Here is a 7,736-nt window from a genome sequence, read left to right as displayed (position 1 = left end):
CATGCCCCCAGAGAAAGGAAAAACACTCCCTGGGCTGCCAGCCTGAAATAAATCTGACAGAACAATTGGAGCAATTAATGGGGAGTTCTCTATTTCTATGTGAGGTACAGGGCTGATTCTAGCTTTGTTATCATGTATTATATAAAGTCTGATTTCCATTTTTTACATCAATCAGGGCATAACCCCTTTAATACAAGACACTTACTAATGTATTGTGATTGTCCATATTGCCTACTTTGCTGGCTTGATTCATTAACCCATCGCTTTATACACTACTTGTATCCAGGGGTTATGGCCACCACTGCAGCACAGATACGAGGTGTGTGGGACAGGCGCTGCTGTGCATGCGTGCCTATGTGCACTCCTATGTTCTGGCCACCAGAGAGGCTGGTGCCTTTTCCTGTAATGTGCAAGCACGGCCACCTCTGCTGGATTGCAGGGTGGTCGTAATCCCTGGATATGAGCAGTTTATAATGTGATAGAAAAATGAATCCCGCCAGTAAAGAAGGCAATATGGACAATCACAATACATTAGTAAGTGCCTTGTATTAACTTTCTCTACATGATAAATGCCATTTGCTGAAGCGAGAGAAACCTTTTAAGTTCTGTGCAGAAAGCTGTGTGTCGAGTCTTACACGTTTCCTATCTAGATGAGGGGGAAAAACATAGAAAGCAGAGAATACTACAATGCCGGGCAGCATGACCTTTCTCCTTGTGTTCCTCCACCCTACCCCTTATCACAGGGACCACGAAAGGGTAAATATCCACCGCCAACTCCATACTGCTCATAGGCATCATTATTTAAAGTGCTACCATCTCATCATTATTTCAGTAATTAGGCAACCTACAAGATTACAGATGGATGGCCCAGATAACGCATGCCATTCCTTATAAACACTTTAAGCCTCACATGACTCCTGAAGGAACACTAGTTATGACTTGCACATGATCCATCCCGGTATGTAGCTGGATGTCTTCTATTGCACTAAGCATTGGATGCCACATTATTTTTTGGAGAGAATGAACAGGTTACCAGAGCACACCTCTACCGACGGTGCACTATAAATGAATACAATTCGGGGTTATAAACATCTCTGGTATCGTCAGTATGTCAGTTGATCTTCCTCCAGAGACGCAGAGGAAAAAGACGGGTGCAGAGGAAAAAGTTGCTACCAGGCTCTGCCTAGGGGGACCAAAAGACCCCCCTGCACATAAGAAAATACCAGTATTATAAACCTGGTCAGTGGGGGTCCTGTTACAGATTTTGGCAATGCTCACACATTTCACTTGCAATTTTGAAGGGACAAGCCAACATTGGTGTTCAGAATTTCCCTGTGATTGACAGTTGTTTGGAGAAAGAAGGATCAATTCTTTTGTTCTCAAGGAGATAATCCACCAGGGGAATCGGGCAGCGGCTTTATCCGCTTTCCGCATTCAGAACATACAGTATAGGTGCTTAGCCAAGCCATAGAACTGAATGCAAATAGCCGCATATTTGTGGCCACCTCTCCGTTTACAGCAGGTATGCGACAGAGCCCCATTTTCAAGACAGGTGTAGGTTCCAGCAATGGGACTCCCACCAATCAGACCTTTATATGGCATGCCATAAATGTCTAGATGGTATAACCCCTTCAAGTTCTTCTCAAATACAATTTATTAAAGGGATTATCCAATCGTAAAAAAAAGCTCCCCCATATGCCGGGCCCCCCATGCTGAATATACTCACCCAGGTCCCCCCTCTCTGCGCCACTCCTGGTCTCCGCACCGCCGCTGTTGCTTCTCCCCATACACGGATAAAAACATCCATTGTCGGCTGGGAGGCAGCCAATGGCATACGGGAACGAGCCTCCCTAGTATCCCGTCCCCGCCTGCCGCCTGTTTTCATCCGTGCACGGGGAGAAGCAGCAGCGGCGGTGCTGGGACCAGGAGCGGAGCGGGGAGCCAGGTAAGTATATTCAGCGTGGGGGGCCTGGCATATGGGGTGGCTTTTTTTTAGGATTGGATAACTCTTTTAAATCAAATGTATCAAGAATATAGTAGTTGACATGGATCTCTACCAGAGGGCACAGATCACTCTCAGTATCTCCTTGCATGAAACCCATCAAATGGGCTTGCAGGATTTTACTATTGAAGGCCTATCTAAAGTATAGGTCATCAATATCTGATTGGCAGGGGGCCAAAACCCAATTTTTTTTAAATCTGTTTTTGATTATCTCCAGTGCCAGAACTACACTGAAGTAGAAGGAGCTGAGTACTCAACACTGCTCCCATTCACTTCGATAAGAGCAGCACTACAGTAACCAGCTCTATCCACTACACAGCGAACGGAGATGTGTCGCTTTGGCACTGATTTCCTGCACTGGAGCTACCCTGAAACAGCTGAGTCATTTGATAACCCATTTAAGTATGTCTCCAATCTGGGGGTCATCATCTAAAATGGGAAGATACATATGAACCAGTTGGACAACGTCTCCATATTCCAAGGAGAAATTGGTAGAAAAAGTAACCAAATTGGTGTCGTTAATGATTATTCTGTAGAAGAAACTGTCTGCTAAGATGTTATTACGTGATGTCGGATTGTTGGTTCTTACCTGAAACGCGTAATCTTTTTTTTTTTGTTATGTTCTGGGTATTAATAAAGGCTTTTGGATTTTTTTTAACAAGTGATGAACCAACTCACATTTTCCCTACCAATACATAATTATGCTAAGTCCTCCAGAGCAAGAACTGTTCCTTCTGGTGACTCTCTCTTCTTCCCAATAGTGGAGGACACCCATGATGTTCATATCATTTATGTCCTAGTAGAGCATATAGTCAGTCGTTACCGTGATGGGGCAACCATATTAAAATGAATCTTTTATTGAGCTGTATTGGTTTGGCCTTGAACCAATTTCCCCCGGATATGTCTGTTTTAGGTTACCAGGTTTGCATTTCGTATCATACTTTCAAATCTTCCATCACATGTCTTAGTGTTTGCATTCTTCCCTGTTCCAGTTGAAGTACGTGTTTGTGTTGGGTAATTTACAGTATGTACATTGACAGAGACAAGCCCTGAGGCACACATTGACTAGATCTACTCTGCTCAGTCTGTAGGGATTTCCTAGAGAACTTGTATACCTTCAAGCAAGGGATGGATAATGTTACTGGCAATGAGTCTTAGCTATGAGCAAAGCGGGAATTTTTCCTACTGAAGGTTTACAGAAATATAAAGCTTGTCTTTGCCAAACACAATAGTGCACTCTCTACCGAGCTTCACAAGCAAATGAACACCATACTTTACTGCGAATTTATCCACGGGAAAACACCGCTGGCAAGCACAAAATTTGAGTTATTTTTTCCATATTCTGTTAATCAATCCTAATGCTCCAACTGCACATTTTGGATGTTGCTAACACATTTTAAAACTTCACAAAGCTGTAATTTCAAGCTACTGGGCCCCAGTGCAAAATCTGTAACAGGCCCCCACCTACCATGTGCCATTTATATTACTGGGGTCTTCTTATGTGGTCGTTATTAGTCTGCCAAGCTGCCATGACAACCCGTCAGCACCCCAAGGTTATATTGTGAAAGCACTGGTGGGGTAACAGAGGGAGACCCCTCCTGAGATACCACAGCCATAGCTCCTGAGCAAAGTGGTTAAAGTATATATGTTCCTCAAGGTAACATTTCATAATAAGCTGCCATGTGTGTGTACATGAGTGTGCACTATATCTGCCATTATATGACTGCATTTTTAACAGTGTCCCCCCTGTTGGCTGTATCGCTAATTCTCATTTATCTCTCAGCTACTGGCTGGAGATTAGCTACTATGATGTCTCCTATAGACTCCACAAGGAGAAAAGAGAAGATTCTGCTTCTTACATGTCTCTTGCTCACTCAAAATCACTCAGAAGCACCATATAGGACAAAAAAAAATGCATGGAGTAAAAAAGTTATCAATAAAGCACTTGGGGTGAGATGGAAGACTAGCAATAAGCTGCAACAGCCTTCCCCTCTGTGTCTTTCTGCTGGTATGCCTGTAGCCCATCATGATCTCTCAGTATGGATTTATCACAAATGTTTCAGATGCTTGTGTTTGAAGAACTTGAATGGGAAAATATTTTTGAAAAGAAATCCAGGCCTCAAAGTGGATGGGAAGCAGAAGGGAGCGGGATGTCCAATAAAACTCTGCACTATTTAAAGGGATTCTCTGGGCATTTGGTCTAATCGTGAGATTACGGCGCTCTAGCTTTGTGACGTTGGGGAGCAAGGAGAAGATTCGGAGGATGCGGGGCGGTGCTGGGCTCCTGCACGCTGGACTCATCTCAGGGACAGGACTCATCTAAGGTTCATTTGCATATCTATCAAATAGTTTTTTTGACACAATAAAAGCACAGAGAGCTATTGGGACTGTATATTTAGGATGTGCTAGCGGCGATCTAGCAGCCCATGTCCTCGGCTCTGTTCACAAAATCCAGATGACAGGTTCCCTTTAAAATAGCAGTCAGCACCCTGTGCTACAATGTAAGGAGGAATGGCCGCCACCACTTACAGAGCTGCTTAGAGGAGTGAGGAGAAGGAGCCTCAATACACACTATACTGCTCTACAATATATGGTAATAATGGATCCTACCTACGATATGCCATCATGGCTGAGCAGCCTGACAGGAACGCTAACCAATGTGTATTATATGTCAGAGTGTAGTGTGTAGTGCAGCTCGGCACCCTCACCCCCATAGGCAGCTCTGCAAGTGAAGGCAGCCAGCCCTGCTCATATTCTAGGACAGGTTGTTCGTATCCATTTTAAATCATTCCCGGAGGAGGCCTTTAAAGGCTGTGAACATGCAACATTTTTTATTGCATAAGTGTATTTTAAAATATAAAAAATAGGCTTACTTATTGATGATTACGAAGGTTCTGTTAGTATTCTTTTAAGGTTGCCATACACATAGATGGTGAATGTTCATTTCGTACACATACCCATATACATTTTAGTCCATGTTGGCCGTTACAGTTGTTCAGACTGCCCATAACATGTTCAATGAAGTTAGGTGATGGACGAATGGTCTTTCATTAAAGAATGATCTTTCTTTGAATGAAAGATCTTTCGTCCAACTATCTTACAGAAATCTTAAACACGGCCGACTTCTTTTCAAACGATAATAGCCTGTCATCAGTTGGCTAAAATGATCGTTTGTTGTTAAATTTCAACTGACCATTCATTTGGTTGAAATCATCCATTTTGATCAACTTTAGACTAATATGCATGGCCACCTTCAGACCATGTGGCCAGTGATGATAAATTCATAGGTGATCTTATCTTTTTTGGTAATTTTCAGATTTTGTTAAGTTATCTTCCCCCGCATAATTGTTGTAACCATATTAGGTCACATTGGTAGATATCGGTATGAATATGCAGCTGTCAGAGACGTCTGACTAATCTGGAAGTAATATCAGTCACTTTTGACAGTTTTATGTCAACCATAAATTTAAGGAAAGTTTCATCACTCGTCCTCCTTTATTTTACTGTACTACAAAAATGTGTGCAAAGGCTTGTATCCAATGCAGCGACATCACTTCCCCATAGTGTTCACTACATTGATTCATTACATCTACATGCAACGAATAAAAAAAAAACTAAAATGAATATAATCTTTATCAAGTCTCTCTTTATTGTCAACTGACCCACCAGAGTAACACAATATGGTCCAGCAGAAGACAGTCTATTTTACATCGCTATGTATTTCTTTTGGGTTGATTCACAAGCACCCTATTAAAAGTAGTCATGCATATGTTCTGGGTGCTTGGAAATATTTCCACTTATGGTCCTAAAAACACTAGTCTGACATTGGTTTCTTCCCCTTCTGTCAATATAGTGCATGTGCAAATCTTAATGCAGGGATAGCCTCCTGTATCCTCTTGTCCTGCTGCTCCTCTCCTGGTTCCAATCTTTAAAGGGGTTTTCCAAAATTTTTATACTGATGACCTGTCCTCAGGAAAGGTCAACAGTATCAGATCGTGGGAGTCCGACACCTGGGACCACTGCGGATCAGCTGTTTGAGAACGGAGTGGTGCTCCTGTGAGGATTCTGCTTTTTTTAGGCCAGTGACATCACGTTCATCGTTCATGTGGCCTAGGAGCCACTCAATTCAACTGAATGGGGCGGGTGCTCTTTAAAGGAATTCTGTCATGAGATTTGAGCCCTATAAGCTAAACATATGGCCAGGTCCGTACTAATAACATGAATCCTAAACTGCCCTTATTAAACCTGCTTGTGGCTCTATTAGCCCAAAAAACTGGTTTTTATAAGCTGTCACTCACCTACCTAAGGTGCCCAAGGGGTTTTACGTTAACCCAGGGTCAGGGGCGTACATAGAAATCACTGGGCCCCATAGCAAGCATCTGAATTGGGCCCCATAACCCCGCCCACTACCCACCCCTGGCCCATCCCACCTCCTGTCTTGGCTCCTCCCATGCCACACCCCCATTAAAGAATCCCTAATGCCCCCCAAAATGCCCGGGGCGGAGGAGTAGGAGAGCACACTGTCCACTATGAGCCCCCCAAACCCTTAATGCCCACCAAAATGCTCAGGACAGTGTGCTTTCCTTCTACTCCTCTCCCCCTGGGCATTTTGGCGTAATGGGGGCATTAGGGGTTGGGAGGCAGGAGGCTCATAGAGGACTCAGGGGGGGCGGAGAGACTCAGAACAGTGTGCTTGTCTCCTACTCCTCCTTCCCCCTGGGCATCTTGGGGTAATTGGGGGGCTCATAGAGGATTCAGGGGGGGGGGGCTCATACAGGACAGAGTAGGAGGGAAGCAGACTGTCCTCTATGAGCCCCCCAAACCCTTAATGCCCCCCAAAATGCTCAGGACAGTGTGCTTTCCTTCTACTCCTCTCCCCCTGGCATTTTGGGAGGCATTAGGGGTTGGGGGCTCATAAAGGACTCAGGGGGGGGGGGGCTCATAGAGGACAGTGTGCTTTCCTCCTACTCCTCCCCCCCTGGACATTTTGGGGTAATGGGGGTATTAAGGGGGCTCATAGAGGATTCAGGGGGGGGGGGGGAGGCTCATACAGGACAGAGTAGAAGGAAAGTAGACTGTTCTCTATGGGCCCCCCCTCCCTATGAGTTATCTTGCTGCTGCCTGCATTAACCTATCTATCCATCCCATTCCTGGCTGGGGACCCTTCCCAATATAATAAACCACCGGCAGTCCGGCGCCAACCGTGTCCGGTCAGGAGCGGGCAGGCAGTCCTTCAGTCTGGGGCTGGGATCGATGCAGTGTATGTCCGGCGCCCGTCCCTGCTACCCACAAACACTGGCCAATCAGCAGCTGCCTCTGTGTGCTGCTGACTTGCGCTGATTGGCCAGTGTGAAAATTAGAACACACCTGCAGGCTGGCCGGGCGGGAGAATCAAGTGAGGGCCGAGGCAGCATGATGAGCAGATTAATACGGAAGGGGGAGGGGGGAGGAGGGAGGAGGGAGGACGGGGCCCGCCGATCAAAGGCAAGTGCCGCGGTCCCTGCGCCACCCAGTGTGTTCTTTATAATTGTACTAGTACTGCAGTGCTTACTACTACTTAGCTAAAATAAACGGAGGGGCGGGGCCTTCCGAGCGCTCCGGGCCCCCCGGTGCCGCGGGCCCCATAGCAGTGGCGTACCCTGCCTCTATTGGCGGTACGCCAATGCCCAGGGTGCCCGCCCGCACCCCTCGCCGTCTGGTGCCCAGTGCCGCCTTCCTGATGCGCATGCGCACT

The sequence above is a fragment of the Bufo bufo genome, chromosome 3 (genome assembly GCF_905171765.1).
Source record: "Bufo bufo chromosome 3, aBufBuf1.1, whole genome shotgun sequence".
Lineage (NCBI taxonomy): Eukaryota > Metazoa > Chordata > Amphibia > Anura > Bufonidae > Bufo > Bufo bufo.
Note: the sequence above shows the minus strand (reverse complement) of the source record.